Source organism: Cetorhinus maximus, chromosome 8, assembly GCF_964194155.1.
Source record: "Cetorhinus maximus chromosome 8, sCetMax3.hap1.1, whole genome shotgun sequence".
NCBI lineage: Eukaryota > Metazoa > Chordata > Chondrichthyes > Lamniformes > Cetorhinidae > Cetorhinus > Cetorhinus maximus.
In genome coordinates, this window is record NC_135886.1 from 34,392,073 (window position 1) to 34,409,328 (window position 17,256).

The 17,256-nt window shown below is 42.8% G+C and overlaps 1 long non-coding RNA gene across 1 annotated transcript in view; it reads left to right on the forward strand.

Annotated features, from left to right (window-relative positions):
- Nucleotides 1-259: 259 nt before the first annotated feature.
- Nucleotides 260-17,256, forward strand: part of LOC144683550 (uncharacterized) — a 66,344-nt gene continuing 49,347 nt past the window's right edge. The window contains exon 1 of the long non-coding RNA XR_013577290.1: nucleotides 260-394. This is a non-coding gene — a long non-coding RNA (uncharacterized LOC144683550). The remainder of the gene's footprint in view (nucleotides 395-17,256) is intronic.

The window sequence follows — 17,256 nt, forward strand, 5'->3', positions numbered from 1 at the left end:
TTCTATAAGTATACATTTACAGACATTACCCAGGCATAAAAAATGACACCAGAGGTGACAAAAATATCAACACAGGAAAGGTGAAAGTTAGGAAGTGCTTCCAGACATGAGACTTTTGATATATGATAGAAAAATAATGGGATTGGAGATGAACTTTGTTCCAGACAATGTGTATTTGAACCCTAGTGGTTAACTAAATCTAGAGATAAATTTGCAAGCAGGCCATATTGTAAATACAAATTGCATTTATGTTGCAATGTTACTCTGAAGAAGCACAAACCTGTTCTTCTGACACAAAGGTCAATAGAGTAAAAAGGTCCTATAATCAATATTAATTCTTCTCCAAAAGGATTTTGACAGACTCTGCATGGTTGAAAGAACCTGAATATAAAAGGTAACTGTGACATTTATAGTTCAGTCAACGAATTATTTACAGTACTGTAATTTCAGTTTGAAAAATATTAGACAAACATAGATCTAAGCCCAAATTTATAATTACTATCTCAGTCTTAAACATCTTCGTTTCATTGCAACATATTTTGAAAATCAGACATTTTGAAAACAGCGGTGTAATATACAGCAATTTATATGAGTGTGTAAGAAATGACCAGAAAATTTACGGTATAATTTTAGTATCATGTGTTTTAATTCATCTTATCTCGACAGCATTTTTAAGCTGTCCTTCATGCCATAAATAAATACCAAGATTAATGCAATAATTTATAGCTACATTCAGGTTTCTCTTCTCTTTAGTTTCTCAGCCTTTCCTACTGAAAGCAAGATGAACTGGATGTTTATTTCTCCTACAGCTGCCATTAAACGATCAGTGGAACTAAGCAGTTTAGCATAATTTAATTTGATGTTGTTGACACTTTTACTTAAAGCAACATGCTCACTTCCAGATCAAAACCTAGTGACTTCTCATTTATATTAATAATCTTTAGCTGTTAAATATTCCAGCTATCTAACCCAACCCCTTCATATCATAGTGCAGAAACCCGTAAGGACCAGTTACATTACATGTCTGAAATTCAGGATTTGTTTGGGTAAAAGATTCAATTACTGCCTGTTCCATTTTCCTAGCTGACAGTTTGTGGGAAACGCAATGACAGAAAGAAAGGAGCAACCTATATTCTCAGCAAGAGAACAAAGGGCTGGAACCTACAATTTGATACAGAAGCAAAGGGTGTAGTGTCGATTCTGACCAAATAAATTGTGATCAAGATCAACAGTGCCCCCAAATGGTGACAAAGTGACAAACACGATATCGAAATAATACACCTGGCGTGAATTAAAATATGTTAGTAGAGGATCAGCAGTGAAGCTGATTTTAGGCATCACAGATTTAAGGTGCAAGGAAAGGTAAGGAAGTTAGTTTATTTCTCTGGAAAAATGAGACTTCTTGCCCACCTAATTTATATTTTCAAGATTGTGAAGAGGATTGACTAAGCTGATCCATACAAATTGTTGACTGCAGCAATTGGAGCAAATAACAGGAGCACAAGATAAAAATGAGTAAGCTACAAGTGAGAAAAGAAGTCTAAATGGATTTGTTTGTTTTTCTTCCAAAGGGTAATAGACTTGTGTCACAAGTTACCAGGGAAGATCATCAAAGAAGGCAATATAAATGGATTGAAAAAGCAATCAGAAATGTTGTTGGAGAGAGAAGACTGTGATGGATCAGAGATCTTGGTCATAAGGGTGGTGTCACTTGCATCCAAATTGCATGCTCCTACCTGTTTCAGACAGGATGTCCTGCCCAGATTAGGAATGTTTGCACAAATGTGTATCATGCACAAAAGGAGCAGAGACCTTACCAATCTCCACCTGCGCTTTTCTGCTAAATCCCTTAGAACATGTTGCAGACAGAATGCAAAGCAGAGGAAAACTGAACCTTGTATTTTATAGGACATCTTCAAGGTGTTTTAATATGGCAATTTGATTACTGCATCGGGAGGTCCTTGGTCTCCACCTGTCTGAAATTTATCTATGAATATCGGAGAGTTGGGTGTGCTGGGGAACTTGCCTTAAAAAACCTGCCTGTCTTTTCTTTCATTAATTTTCCTCTTTTTTGCTCCTTTTCAAATATTGGGACCAAATGAGGAACTTTTTGGTCCTTAGGTACAATTTTTGATTCTATGGAACTCTTGTTGCAAATGCTGGACTTTATAAGATGGTTATGTTTTAAACTGTCTCATTTAATTCAATGTAAAATGGTGTCACTTGAAGACGGGGACGAGACCTCCTATGGGATTTGCCCAGAGACACACTCACGTGACCTCATACAGAGTCTGCCCAGAGACAAACTCATGTGACCTGTTTGTTACAGAGGCAGAAACTCAAATTGAAATTTATTCAAAGTCAGACACAAATTTTAACACCTGAGCACAAAGGAGGAGGTAGCTGGCCTTACTGCTGCCAGACTCACTGACTCTCAGAGGCAGTCAGGCCAAGAGAATTGGGGAAAGAAGACTCGCAGCAGGTGCTCCTATGCCAACCAGGAAAAAAAGACAGATTTTAGGTTAATCACCAAGCAGAGGACGGTTTCCCTGTTCAGGGAAACAAGGCTTGTGAAGAGTTAAAGACTACAGAATCACTAGAGGGTACACTGATACTCAAAGGCCATTCGGTTATGGTCAAAGGGTTGAGTGAAGGGAGCTTTGCTTAAGAAGCAGAAAGTAGGAATAAATGAATCATTGAACCAGGGAATAGCAGTAAATGGGTCATTTTTGGGTTTGCTAGCTGTAACTAGTGAAGTGGCACAGAGATCAGTGCTAGGACCTCAACTATCTATTTCAATAATTTGGATGAAGGAATATATGGTAACTAAATTTGCCGAGGAAACAAAGATAGGTAAGAAAGTAAATTACCAAGAGGACATAAAGAATCTACAAAGGGATAAGGTAGGCTAAGTGAGTGGGCAAAAATTTGGCAGATGGAGTATAATGTGGAAAAGTGTGAATTGTCCACTTTGACAGGAAGAATATAAAGCAGTATGTCATTTAAATGGAGAGAGGCTGCAGAATGCTGTAGTACAGAGGGATCTGGGTGTCCTGGTACATGAATCTACAAAAGTCAGTATGAAGGTACAACAAGGATTAGGAAGCCAAATGCATTAATTGCAAGGGAAATTAAACTTAAAAGTAGGGAAGCGTTGACAAAGCTATACAGATCCTTAGTTAGACTATACCTGGAATACTCTATAGAGTTTTGCTCTCCTTACTTAAGTAAGGACATAACTGCATTAGAAACAGTTAAGAGGGGATTCACTCAACTGATTCCTGGGACGAAGGGGTTACCTTATGAGGAAAGGTTGAGTAGTTTGGGCCTATACTCACTGGAATTTGGAAGAATGGGAGAATATCTTGTCGAAACATATAAGATCCTGAGGGGACTTGACAGGATGGATATATTCAAGGCTGAGTTAGATAGATTTTTGATCAACAAGGGAGTCAAGGGCTATGGGGGAAGATGGGAAAGTGGAGCTGAGGCCACAATCAGATCAGCCATGATATTATCGAATGACAGAGCAGGCTTGAGGGCCAACTCTTGCTCCTGATTCTTGTGTTCTAGTGTTCCTGTTAAAAGGACAGTAGAAGATTTACCCTGGTGGGGCAGGGAGAAGAGATCCTGTTAAGAAGGAGCTTTGGACTATATACACACACACACACACACAAGTCTGCATTTCTGCGGAGAGTACGCTGTAATGTAAAAACCTGGTGTGGGCTTTTTGGTTGTGTTAAGAAGTTAATGGAAAATACCTTTTCTGTAGTTTAGTGTATTAGCTGCCCAATAAGCAATGTGTAGTCTATTTTGATTTTAGTCTATTTGTTACAACAGAAGTTTTAAAACGTGAAATCTTCTCATGATTATTTGTGTAGGTGACTGGGAAATTTCTATCTCTTTTTAAAAGTTAGGTTTCTACAGATGTTGTAACACTCTTGAGAAATAAAACAATCAGAGCCTCACTTATTTCATTACTTAGTTCCTCAAGGGTTCTAGATAGAACTCACCTGGCCCAAGTGCTGTTTCAAAGGCTGGAATTCTACAATTGATGCAAACTATGCTTTTATGCCACTTTATTGAAGCAAAGCTGGTCAATGGAACAGTGAATTGACTACCCCACAATATCCAATGACTTATTTGAATAATTATTCGTAGTGACAAATTAATTTAGGCGTTGGACAGGGGCAAAAGCCATTTGGGGGCAATGGAAAATCTATTCAACAGGTGTAAGCTAAAGGAAGATGCATACTTGAAGTAAATGACTGCATATCGGGTCAAACATTTGTTTCAGCTTTATCAAGGCTATGGGGAAGGGGATGAGAAAAGTTGCAGGCATAAATGAAGTGAAAGGAACAACATGTAGAAGACAAAGCAGATTGTGTAATGGACTGATGCAGCAACAATCCCCTGTTTGATGGTGACATTGGTGTTAGCTACATGAGATGGGTGTTAGGGGATAACCCAATTACCATGTTTAAAACAGAGAAAGTAGACTTAATGATGTGTAGAACCTGGAAACAGGTGTGCCAGAAAACAACACATTAAAAGGAATTGAAGCAAGGAAAAGAGACTCATAAGTATAATTTATTTCACGGATGGCCCAAAGATTAACACAATCTTATAGTCCATTGCTTTGCATTTTATACATATGTATAATTTAGAAAATAACGCCTTCATGATGTGACGTAGAATTCAGAATCTTGTCATACTCAAATCAAAGTTATTTTAAACAACCAAACTGCATGATATACAGCCTCGCCCACAGATTCTGCACGTGTCTGTCACTGTGCAGATGTTCCTTTAACCTCCAATTTCTCAAGATAACCTGTCAGTTGGTTCAAACAGTTATCACGCTGAGGCCACAATCCCAGGCTGCAGAGAGGCCTCCCTGGTCATTTGTAGTGTCAAAGGCATGGCTCTACTGATACGTCTTTGGATCTGGCCACGTGGGTGATGCTGGGCCTTGTCAGCCACCTCACACTCTAGCTACCTTCCTTGGATAAATGCTCTGGAAATCATCCTTCCCTCTAGCGCCCTGAAATAATTTCAACAGGAACATTCAGTTTATCAACAGGGACTGCTGCAAGTCACAGCAAAACACTCCTGGGCCTGATGTTTTAGCTCAGCAGACGGGCACGATCGGCGGGCCTGGGATTGGCCCGGAAAGAGCCGCCAAACATGATTGGCCCCCTGACCGCGATTTCACGCTGGCTGGCCAATTAACAGCCTACCAGCATGAAGCGCGCGCTGAAAAGCACAGTGCTGCCGGGGTGGGGGCGGGAGGAGGGTGGGTGATGACGTCAATGTGGGCACAGGCAAGCGCTGAGGGAAAGCTCCCTGAAGGCAGAGAGCTGCCTCAGGGAGCTGCAGACCCGAAAATGTTCCAATAAAGTTTTAAAAAGCAGGAAAAAAATGTCAGGGCATCACAATCAGGTACCTGAAAATACAGATGATAAAACTGCTGCCGATAAATGTTTATTTTATTTCATAAGGGAAACCTCATCCCGCCCTTGGATGAAGTTTTATGAAAAACATAAAGACTGCCTGGCCGATTCGCCCGTCCGCCAGCTGTTAGGTTGGACGGGCGACGATAAATAACAGACAATTGTGCCGTTAATGGGCTCAATTGCCCTCTTAATTGTCGGCGGGTGCGCTTCTGACTTTTGCGCGCACCGCGAGTGCGCAATGACATTGGGACGCTCACCCAATGTCATCTCGCGCAATTTCACACCCGATCGGGTCGGGCGCGCGCCCGCCCACTCAACGTACAATTCAGCTGATGTAGGTGGTACAATAGAAAATTGAATTAAAAAGGTAGTTGAAGTGCAATATTTTTAAGAAGTAACAAACTAAAACAAATGCAACAAAAGGAAACCCAAAAAGGCCAAAACAACTCACCAAACCACTGGACAAACAATTTTAAGTAAAACAGACAGTGGCTTCTGTTGCCCCTGTACTTGATGTTGTTGATTTCAATGCCCCTTATTATAATGGTTCAACCTAATGAAACACTCCCAGCTTTATCCATCAGAAAATCCTGGACTGGAATGCACCCCATCCATTTAAATAGTTCTGGCCCACTGAAATTCCATTGTTACATGCCTCCCATTCCCCACAGCTGTCCAAATAGCAAAACTGTGACAATGGGCACTCACTCTATATTGGCACTCAAGGGCTCTCCCTTCCCCCCGCCCCACCCCAATCTGTTTTCTTCAACTTGCCCACACATCCACACATTTTTACCCGTTAGTTTGTTGACAATCTTTATTCTTTCATGGGATGTGGACATTGCTGACAATAGGTCAGCATTTGTTGCCCATCTCTAACTGCCCTTGCAGCTGAGTGGCAGAGAGCAGTTAAGAGTCGACCCCAGTGCTGTGGGTCTGGAGTCACATCTAGGACAGAAAGGTAAGGATGGCAGATTTTCCTTCCCTAAAGTCATTTGTGAACCAGATGGGATTTTGCAACAATTGACGATGGTTTCATGGTCATCATTACTGAGGCTCACTTTATATTCCAGATGAATTCAAATTCCATCAGCTTCCATGGTGGGATTTCAAGCCATGGCCCTGGGCCTTACACCGGGCCTCTGGAATACTAATCCAGTGACATTGCCACTAAGCCATCATCTCCCCTTAATACCATACAAGCACTATTAACCTTCAAATGCCTTATACATTCCTAAGCTAGGCTCACTGCAGCTCATTTCTTTCAAATCATATGGAAAATATTATGCTAGTTTAAAGAATCTGCCAGATGGCTATGAAGTCAAATAAGTGTAATGGTTCTGCATGGTAATTGTATCAATTAAGGTTAAGATTAAGGAGGGTGTTGCATGCAACAGCCCTGTGCAATCGTAGGGTAAGTTGGTTCATGGACTTCCAGGCCGCCTGTAATTTCTGTGGCCATGAGGAGTCAGTGTTCCATGTTTATATTGGATATACGAGGTTGCAGCTCCTTTCTTATTTTTTGAAGGGGTTGCTCCTAAACCTTTGATTGCACTTCAACCTCATGCTTCTGACCTTTGGTCACCCAGTGTGGAGGGAGGTGGGCAGATCAACGGAGAACACATCCCCACTGATACTGCCTGTCCTGCAGCCATTTAATACTCCAACAGGCGTTAGTTAGCTGGAGGCAGGACTTCTATCCCTCACTGGGGAGGAAGTCCTGCCTTAGAGTGCTGTTTGCCAATCTGATTGGCCGGCAGCTCCGTTGTCCCTGCAACACCAGAAGCAGTCTCCAGAGCTTAAGTCCTGGGAGTACAGGACCTGGTAAGTTTTGGAGGTTTTTAGGGAGGTGAAGCCCAGGAGAGAGGGCAAGTGAGAGGGGTGGGGATGTTGGTGGAGAGGCTGGGGGGGTGGATGGAAGGGAGAACCTGCAGTCTTTTGGAAGTGGCGGGGGGAGCACCTAATGTTAAAAAGAGGCTGCTGAAGGACGCTTTTTCCAAAAGTTTACCCTTTAGGCTTTAAACTGCATTATTAAAAGTTTTATTTCATGTGAATGATGATATTTATACAAGTATAAACTAAAAGGTATGACCTGCAAGACCTGAAAGCAGACATGGGAGAAAACAACACAATTTAAGCAATGTAGCAAAGAAACAAGACCATTTAGCACAAAGCCCCAGACTGCGGCACAAAGTATTACCTGTCAACTGGTTCCAAACTCACTGCTTGCTCATGACAAGCTCTTACAGAACATTATAACTTTACGTTGTATCTCCTATTTACCCATACTTCAGCAGGATACATATTCAAGATGCAACATTATCACAGAAAATTTCATCACACTCACATCGCCTAAGGCCATCACCTAATAAACCATTGTAAAACAACATGAGTGCAGAATGAATGTACAGCCACTGACACCAGGGTGGCCTGCAGGTTGGTCATATGTCTGTCATTGTGCACGTGTTCCATCAACTTACATCCAAACATTATTTACTACTTGCGGAATAAGACGGCACAATTTGAAGGAACGGGTCCCAAGGAAATAAAAATTCACAAATCATGACCAGGATTTTTAGGATGGCGGGGATTCCCTTCCCGCCATCCAAGGAGTTGGCACGGAACACATCCCCACTGATACTGCCTGTCCCGCAGCCATTTAACACTCCAACAAGTGTTAATTAGCTAGAGGCAGGACTTCTGTTCCTCACTGGGGAGGAAGTCCCGCCTTAGAGTGCTGTTTGCCAGTCTGATTGGCTGGCAGCTCTGTAGTCCTGCAGCACCAGAAGCAGTCTCCAGAGTCTAAGCCCTGGGAGTCCAGGACCTGGTACGTTTTGGAGTTCTTAGGGCGGGGAGGGGAGGTGAAGCCCAGGAGAGATGGCAAGTGGGGGGTTTGGGGGTGGTGGGGAGGGGATGTTGGTGGAGAGGCTGGGTGGGGGAGGGAGAATCTGCAGGAGCCTTTCTTTTGGAAGTGGGGGAAAGCACCTAATGTTAAAAAGAGACTGCTGAAGGATGCGCCCCATCCCCCCAAACCACATCACTGTGCCCCCCACCCATCCCACACTGACTTGCCCACTTGAGGCCTGAACAGGGTTAGTTTTCAGGATTCCCCCCGCCTGCTGCTGAGCTCATCCCGCCAGCCTAAGAATAGAAGCTGGGTGGCTTACTGCCATTAAGTGATTAACAATGGCCCACTTAAGAGCATCAACTTGGAAAGAGTGGGTCTGTTTGCCTGGGTCTTGCCCGTCCCAGCATAAAATTGCAGAGGTCAGGGCAGGTGGGAACCCGGTGGGAAGGCCATCTGAGGAATTTTGCAGCCACTCTCCCGCCTACAAACCTGTCAGTGGGGAATGTAAAATTCTGCCCCATCGGTCATTCACACATGTACAGAGGGCCATACTTGAAATCCTGGCAAATCAGAGAATAGAGGGAGTGGTGAAAGGTAAAGCCAACCTCTCCCAAGTGCCAACCCTAGTACCTTCCTCCTTTAATATCATACCACTTTCTCACTCTCTCTCATACATTTAAACATCACATACAGTATTTTGCAATAAGGGTCCTTCTCTAGTCATTGTTGGAATGGAAGAGCAGCCTGTCAGTGTTGCTAATGACCATACATCATCCTTTGTTTTTTCCATCGCTGTCTGCAACCACCAGCCAAATTGCACACGTTAGGTAAGATGCAGGTGGCAAGTTTGAGGAAGAAGCATTGATTGAAGCAAAGTGCATGGGTGAGGAAAGGTAAGTGAAGGCATCTAAGAAGCAGAACAAAACAAGCTGGCTAAGAGGTCATATGGGTACCATTTTTGATGCTTTGCACTCTGGAAACCATGCCACCCAAGAGTAGCTATATGATGCATCCTTTCTACAGGGAAACTGATGAATGTTTTCCCGTTACAAAGAAGACCTTGCTTAATGCATCTGAAGATAGCCAATTGATGATTTGACTTGACGTTGTCTTGGAATGATCCTAAAGGGAAGGGAGGTCAGGAGAGATTTATTTATGGAACGATGAGAATTGGTTAAGACGATTACATCTTTCAAGAGAAAAATAGATAAATATTTAAAGCTAAGGAAGATATTGAGCTATGGAGAGAGAACAGGAAAGTGTGGCTAGTTTTGATTTGCTCTAGAAAAGAGCTGGCACAGATAGAAAGTGCCAAGAGGCTCCTTCTTAATTGTTGTGAGCTACTATAGTTCTGTGAAATTGACAAAATTAGAAAAAGCTTGTATGTGGTGGAGATTATCTGCAGATTTGTCTATAAAGGATGGCATTGCTATATGACAGCCTCCATTGTGAAGCAGTGGAATCAGCCAGTTCTTGATAACAAATTGTATTTGACAAAATCACTTCCAAGAACAATGCCATTTTGACCAGCAACAATTAAAATCAACTAAAATTAAGCTTTAATAAACATATTAAAAAGCTGGAAAATATGCTGTACATGTCTATAGGGGAAAAAAAGATGACAACTCTAATTTTACACTGTGGCGGTGGTAGAGTTCACCTCCACTTGGTCAGCTCACCCTGCAGCAATTTAACAGCCATCAGGACATTAAGAACCTCTGGGCAAAACTATATCTCCATCTGGGCAGAAGTCCTGCCTCCGAGAGCCATCAACCAATCAAATGAGAGGCAGCTCTTTAATTACAGCTGTGGCCACCAATGGGACAACAGGCAGTCCCCAACATTGAGGGACCATGGAGCCCGTTTGGGGTTCCACTGGTGCCAGGCTGGCAGTGCCTGGTGAAGAAGTGGAAGATTGGGTTCAGGAGGGCAGTGGGCCGGGTAAGGGAAACACATGTGAAGTGCTGGTGTACCATGAGGGGGGCCTCCATTTGGCAAAGGGTGCCTGAACAGAAGGGACCCCCTTGGTCCACAAAAAGGCCACCGACATTTCATATGGACATCCTCCACCACTAGTAAAATACCAGCAGCAGAGGGTGGAGGTACTTAAGTGGCCATTAATAGGCCATCTAAGGGCCTCAACAGGCCCAAGGGTGAGCAGGCCACCTGACACATCCCCCATGTTAGTAAAATACTAGCGGAGGTGGGCAGGCGACAGGCACCGTGCAGCACTATGCCACCCAATTTTACGGCCACTCTGCCTGTCAGCCCACTCCCAGGGAGCAGTAAAATTCCACCCAATAGTGCATATCCTAAAAATGAAAGTTTATTGTTAACTGCAAAGTGCATACTAAGGTAAAATCAGGAACCTCTCAAAAGATGAGTGAATTTATGGTTGTATTCTTTAATCTTGATGGAACAATTACAATGTAGTTTGCTCTCTTTCGTTCTCTTTCATATGAGCCTTGTTGTAGCACAATGTTCTTTTTGATTTGGGTTTGGGACTCAATGTTTTCATTGTAAATGTTCAGCTGCTGCATTGTATGATGTATTTTTGTGATTTTGTCCTTTCCCCGAAAGACATTGGCTTCTTATATATACAACAGAAGTCACAACAGCATGATCAGGAAAGGTGAGGTGAACTGAGAGTGACTGCCTTTGACATCAAGGCAGCATTTCATCGAGTGTGGCCTTAAGGAACCCTAGCAAAACTGGTGTCAATGGGAATCGGGGGAAAAGCCTCCACTTGTTAGGGTCATACCTAGCACAAAGGAAGATGGTTGTGGTTGCTGGAGGCCAATCATCTCAACCCCAGGACATCACTGTAGAAGTTCCTCAGGGTAGTGTCCCAGGCCCAACCATCTTCAGCTGTTTCATCAAAGATCTTCCTTCCATCATAAGGTCAGAAGTGGGGATGCTCGCTGATGATTGCACAATGTTCAGCACCATTCGCGACTCCTCAGATACTGAAGCAGTCCATTCCCATATGCAGTGAGACCTGGACAACATTCAGGCTTGGACTGATAAATGGCAAGTAACATACACACCACACAAGTGCCAGGCAATGACCATCTCTAACAAGAAAGAATCCAACCATTTCCCCTTGACATTCAATGTCATTACCTTCACCAAATTCATCCTGGGGGTTACCATTGATCAGAAATTGAACTGGAATAGCCATATAAATACTGTGGCTACAAGAGCAGGTCAGAGTGGCAGCAGTGCCTCCATCTACAAGATGCAATTCACCAAGGCTCCTTTGACAGCACCTTCCCAACCCGTAACCTCTACCACCTAGAAGGACAAGGGCAGCAGATGGGAACACAACCACCTGAAAGCTCCCCTCCAACTCACACACCATCCTAATTTGGAACTATATCACTGTTCCTTCACTGTCACTGGGTCAAAATCCCTAACAGCACTGTGGGTGTACCTACACCACATGGACTGCAGCGGTTCAAGAAGTCAGTTCACCACCACCTTCTCAAGGGAAATTAGGGGTGGCAATAAATACTGGTCTAAACAGTGATACCCTCATCCCATGAAAGAATAAGAAAAAAGGAAATCTTTGTCCATTTTTCACTCCTTAACCTAAAAGCACTGAACCTAGTTGTCCTTTGCTCTCCTTTGGCAAATCTGTTTACTATTCCAAGATCATCCTATAGGTCAAGGGTAAGTCTAAGATCTTCTTCCCCTCAGGCCCTTTTCTCTTGTTCCCCCCATTTTCACAGCCAATTTGAAACATGAGAAGCACATGAATTTCTTTGTATTTAAGAGTGGGGTACCCATGCAGCTGCTAATGCTACTTCTACCCCTTCCCATTTCTCTGCCCTATTTTCCTTTCCATCTCCCAAATACCTCAGTTTAACAATCACCATTTTGCAGTTTCTCCCCATCTCCCTGTTATCTTTTCCAAAGTCACCTCTTCCACTAGACATACTTCCTGTTCCCCTGATTTCCTCTACATTCCTGAATACTCAACTAGCTCTCTTGGTTTCCATGGTATTCAACATGGTCAATTACTCTATTTCCTTTGTCATAATTCTTCCCCACTTCAAGTCCTGGCCATATTTACCTCTCTGGCTTCCCTCTTCAAGCAGATGTTGCATCTCAGATTCACGCCTTTCTGTCTCAACAATACTTATTTGAAGGCCTCAAGTCTGGTTTTCATCAAGTATCACAATGGCCCTACTCAAAACCATAAATGGCTTTCTCTACAACTATAACTATGCTGCAATATCCTTCCTTCTCCTCCTTAACCCATCAACAATATTTGGCTCAGTTAACTATGGCATTCTCTGTCACTGGCTCTTGTCTACATTCCAGCTCCAAAGAACTACCGCACATAGGTTCATGCTTAACCTTCTGATGAAGCTAGTGCTTCTCTAGCAATGGCTTCACCTTATTTCACCATAGTGTCACCTCTTTGCTCCTGATTTTTTCATTGTTGATCCCTCACTTGTCCTTATCTATATGCTACCTCTTGATACAATCATCTGTAGACACAGGGTCAGCTGCCACAGATACTGATGTCTATTTCTATATCCTCAGAACTTCTCACAACCATACATTTCCAAGCTGTCGGACTGCTTCTCTTATATCGCCTTGGACGAGCCTCATCTTCTCTCAAGCTGAATATTAGGAAGACTGAAGATTGTTTTGATACCGTAAACTCTCCTCTCTTTGCCACTGATGCCATTTGTGTCTCTGACCATGAGTTTAGGTCGAATAGCCATGCACAATCTCAGCATCACAATCAATCCCAAGCTGAACAATATTCACCACATACTCTCCATCACCAAGTCCGTATACTGTGATCTCCTCAATGGATTTTGAACTGGGTCAACGTGCTTCCCAGTCAGCAGCTGGAAGTTGAATACTGGTTTATTTTCCACCCTGTCGCAACTCTAGCAGTAGTGCAGGACTCCTGGAATTTTGGTCCCCAGGTGTCTACAGAAGAACACAAGACTGACGACTTTGACCAGCAAATTTAAGGAGAGCTGGCCTCCCACCTTTAAAAAAGCACCAGTGCAGTTGGCATTCAGACTATTAATATTTTGTGGCTTTGAAGATATTCCAGAGACACAAAACTATTTCAAGGAACTATATTAGGTATTACAGAAAGAATATATAAACACATAAATCAATACTTATATGGTAGAACTGTGCTCAAAATAACCTAATAAATAATTTAGATCTCGCAGCAGCAAGCACAAACTATATAACATAATTCTGTCAAATTACTATTTGCACATCTATGTGTTCACTGCAAATATTTTTCATCTTTGCACTTTTATTTGTTAAGCTGAAGCAGGCTATAATAAATATTTTTAAACATTTCTTATAATATTAAACTACATGTGCAATTTATAGCCTGACTGGTGCTGAAAATGCTGCAAAGGAGTCAAAACATAATGACTATTCATGTGCATCTTTAAAAGTAAAAATAATGCCTTCAGTGCACTTTACTGAACTTCCAGAGTGATGATATCCTCTGTCACATCCATCACCTTCAGCTAACTGGCATCCTTTCTTTGATAGTTTAATGTTAAGGGTTAATAATCCACACAAAGAGCTGGACAGAAATAGTTTAACTGTTTTCCATTGCAATTTAACCATGAGATAGACTGCAGATATGAATAAACACTTTGATTTCCCCAGTGCATGGCCAATCTATATTTGTTATAATTCCCACAGCAAACAACAACTGACAACGACTGACTTATAAGGTGATAAAACTGACTGTTGGCAAGTTAGTTGGATTGCCTTATTCCTAACAAATCTGTAACAGCTGGTTGCAAACCGATCCAAATGTGCCATTTGTGACTTCCTTATGCTGAATGTTCACTTCTGTTAAAAAAAAGTGGAAGGAGCAGGAGCTGGTGCTGTTAATTTGAAAAAGGTACTATACTTGCAGAAAATAACAGCAACAAGATGAAGAGTCCAGAGGATATCACAAACCATAAAGGAGATGTAGGTGTGTTTTATGGACCACATAGAAGTGTAGGGTATTTTTGACTCTCCCCTGTGATTCACGTGACTCCAATATGGTACAATTTATTAAGTTTCACACAAGGGTCACTACCTATCTATGCCTTAGCAATAGCTTACATTACAAAAGGAGAATTATATCACCCATACTTTTCTTGGTGCCAAATTGTTAGGAGTTTTGAAGGAAGCCTTCAGCCCACCTGGGGTATCCACTATTCCGTGGCCCATAGTCCACATGTATCTTGGTGTATCTGCTATTCAGATTCTAGATCTTCTTCTCATATGGCCATTGCTGCCTGGTCCTATTCCAGGGTCAACCCTTGCTCCAGCCCTTATGGCTGTACAACTTGACTCTGCAAATGTTTTCTTTTATGTAATTTTTGAGTGTGAGCATAGAGGATGATATTGACACAGGCATTTGCCCCACTGGGGCTTTTCCCAAAGGTGTAGAGGGCAATGAGGCTTCACGTGTCTTCTACAAAGAAAAAGAGTTAGCCCATCCTTACCTCCAACCTTCTGGACAAAGTGGGTTGAGAGGCCTTCAGGATCATTTGTTTAAGCAATCATTGGCCTGTGACAATGGAAGTGACTCTTTCACACTGTTTTGTTATGCTTCTTTCAAAGTTCAATCAGGAAACTTGATCTGCTAGGTTACATTCCTGGTCCGTTCTCAGGCTAAGAATTCTAAGGACCCCCTATTGACAAGAGACAAAAACAATAAAAACTGGGAAATAAGGGTACTGGTCCGAACTGGTCTTGTATCCTTAAAATGGAACGCCAATGTGAAATATTAGATACGATAAGCATAGTGAGAGAGGACGTACTGGAGGGACTGGCATCCTTGAAGGTGGATAAGTCACCAGGGCCAGATGGATTGTATCCCAGGCTGCTGAAGGAAGCCAGGGAGGAAATTACAGATGCTCTGAGAATCATCTTCCAATCCTTACTAGATACAGGCGAGGTCCCAGAGGATTGGAGGTCTGCGAACATTGTGCCATTATTTAAAAAGGTATAAGGGATAGGCCAGAAAATTATAGGCCTGTCAGTCTGATTTCGATGGTGGGGAAATTATTAGTAACAATTCTGAGAGACAGGATAAACTGTCATTTAGAAAGGCACGGGTTGATCAGGGATAGTCAGCATAGTTTTTTTAGGAGAAGATCGTATCTTACTAGTTTAATAGAATTTTTTGAGGAAGTAACAAGGAGGATTTATGAGGGTAGTGCAGTGGGTGTTGTCTGCGTGGATTTCAGTAAGGCATTTGACAAGGCCCCACATGGCAGACTGGTCAGGGAAGTGAGATCTCATGGGATACAGGGGAAGGTGGCAGGTTGGATCCAACATTGGCTCAAAGACAGGAAACAAAGGGCAATGGTCGATGGATGTTTTTGCGAATGGAAAACAGCTTCCAGTGGTGTTCCACAGGGCTCAATGTTGGGGCCCTCACTGTTTGTTGCATTTATTAATGATTTAGACTTAAATATGGGAGACATGGGGCAGAATTTTTCCGTCGGCAAGCTGAGGGTGGGGCCCGCTCACCGACGCGAAAATGACGCGGGATGACGCCGGGGGGGAACCCACTGGCGGGATGAAGTTTCAAGTCTGTTTTAAAAGAGTTTAATAAAGTTTTAGTGATCTTTATTAACATGTCTCATCTCGTGTGACATTGTCACATGAGGGGGACATGTTAATAATTTTTTTATTATTCATTTTTGAAGTTTGAAACACTGCCAGTTATCTCCCTGAGACAGCACTCTGACAGTTGGGGAATCCCCCCCCCTCCACACCCCACACAGGGAACGCATAGCGCTTCCCTTCGGGCGGCCCGCTGGGCAGGCCTTATTTGGCCCGCCCACTTAAAATGGTGGCGGGGCCCATTTCGGCGGCGGCGATCGGCTGCCCGCCCGCCTGCCCATCAAGGGCAAAATTCTTCCCATGATTGGGTAATTTGCAGATGACACAAAAATTGGCCTTGTAGTTGATAGTGAAGAGGATAGCTGTCTAATCCACAATGATATTGATGGTTTGGTTGAGTGGGAGGAGAAGTGGCAAATGGAATTCAATGCAGAAAAGTGTGAATTTGGGGAAGGCAAACAAAGCAAGGGAATACTCAATAAATGGGAAGTTATTGAGGGGGTAGAGGAAGTGCAAGACCTTGGAGTGCATGTCCACAGGTCCTTGAAGGTGGCAGGACAGGTGGACAAGGTGGTCAAGAAACCAATGGAATGCTTTCCTTTATTAGGTGAGGTATTGAATACAAAAGCAGGGTTGTAATGATGGGACTGTATAAAACGTTGGTTAGGCTACAGCTGGAATTTTGTGTACAGTTCTGGTCACCACACTGCCAGAAGGACATAAATGGCCTGGAGAGACTGCAGAGGAGATTTACAAGAATGTTGCCAGGGCTTGAAAATTGCAGCTATAGGGAGAGATTGGATAGTCTAAGGTTGCTTTCCTTAGAACAGAAGAGGCCAAGGGGTGACCTAATTGAGGTGCACAAAATTATGAGGGGCCTAGAAAGGATAGACTTGTTTCCCCTAGCTGAGGGGCCAATTACCAAGCAACATAGCGTTAAGGTGATTGGTAGAAAGATTAAAGGGGACATTAGGGAAAACTTTTTCACCCAGAGCGTGGTGGGCATCTGGAATTCACTGACTAAGTTGGTGGTAGAGGCTGAATTGCTCAACTCATTTAAAAAGTACCTGGATCTGCATCTGAAGTGCTGTAACCTGGAAGGCTACAGACCAGTTGCTGGAAAGTAGGATTAAATGAGCAGCTTCTATGGTTCCTATTTCCCAGTTTTTACTGCCTATTCCTATTGGGAGTTCCTTATCTCATGGCCAGTGTTTGGGTAGCTTGTTAGTATGCAATTACTGCTGAATTAGTAATTTCATTTTTTTTTATCTGTATTGGGGACAGAATGCTGCTTTTACCTAACTGTTTTGTAAAGCTTGCCAGTTTTTA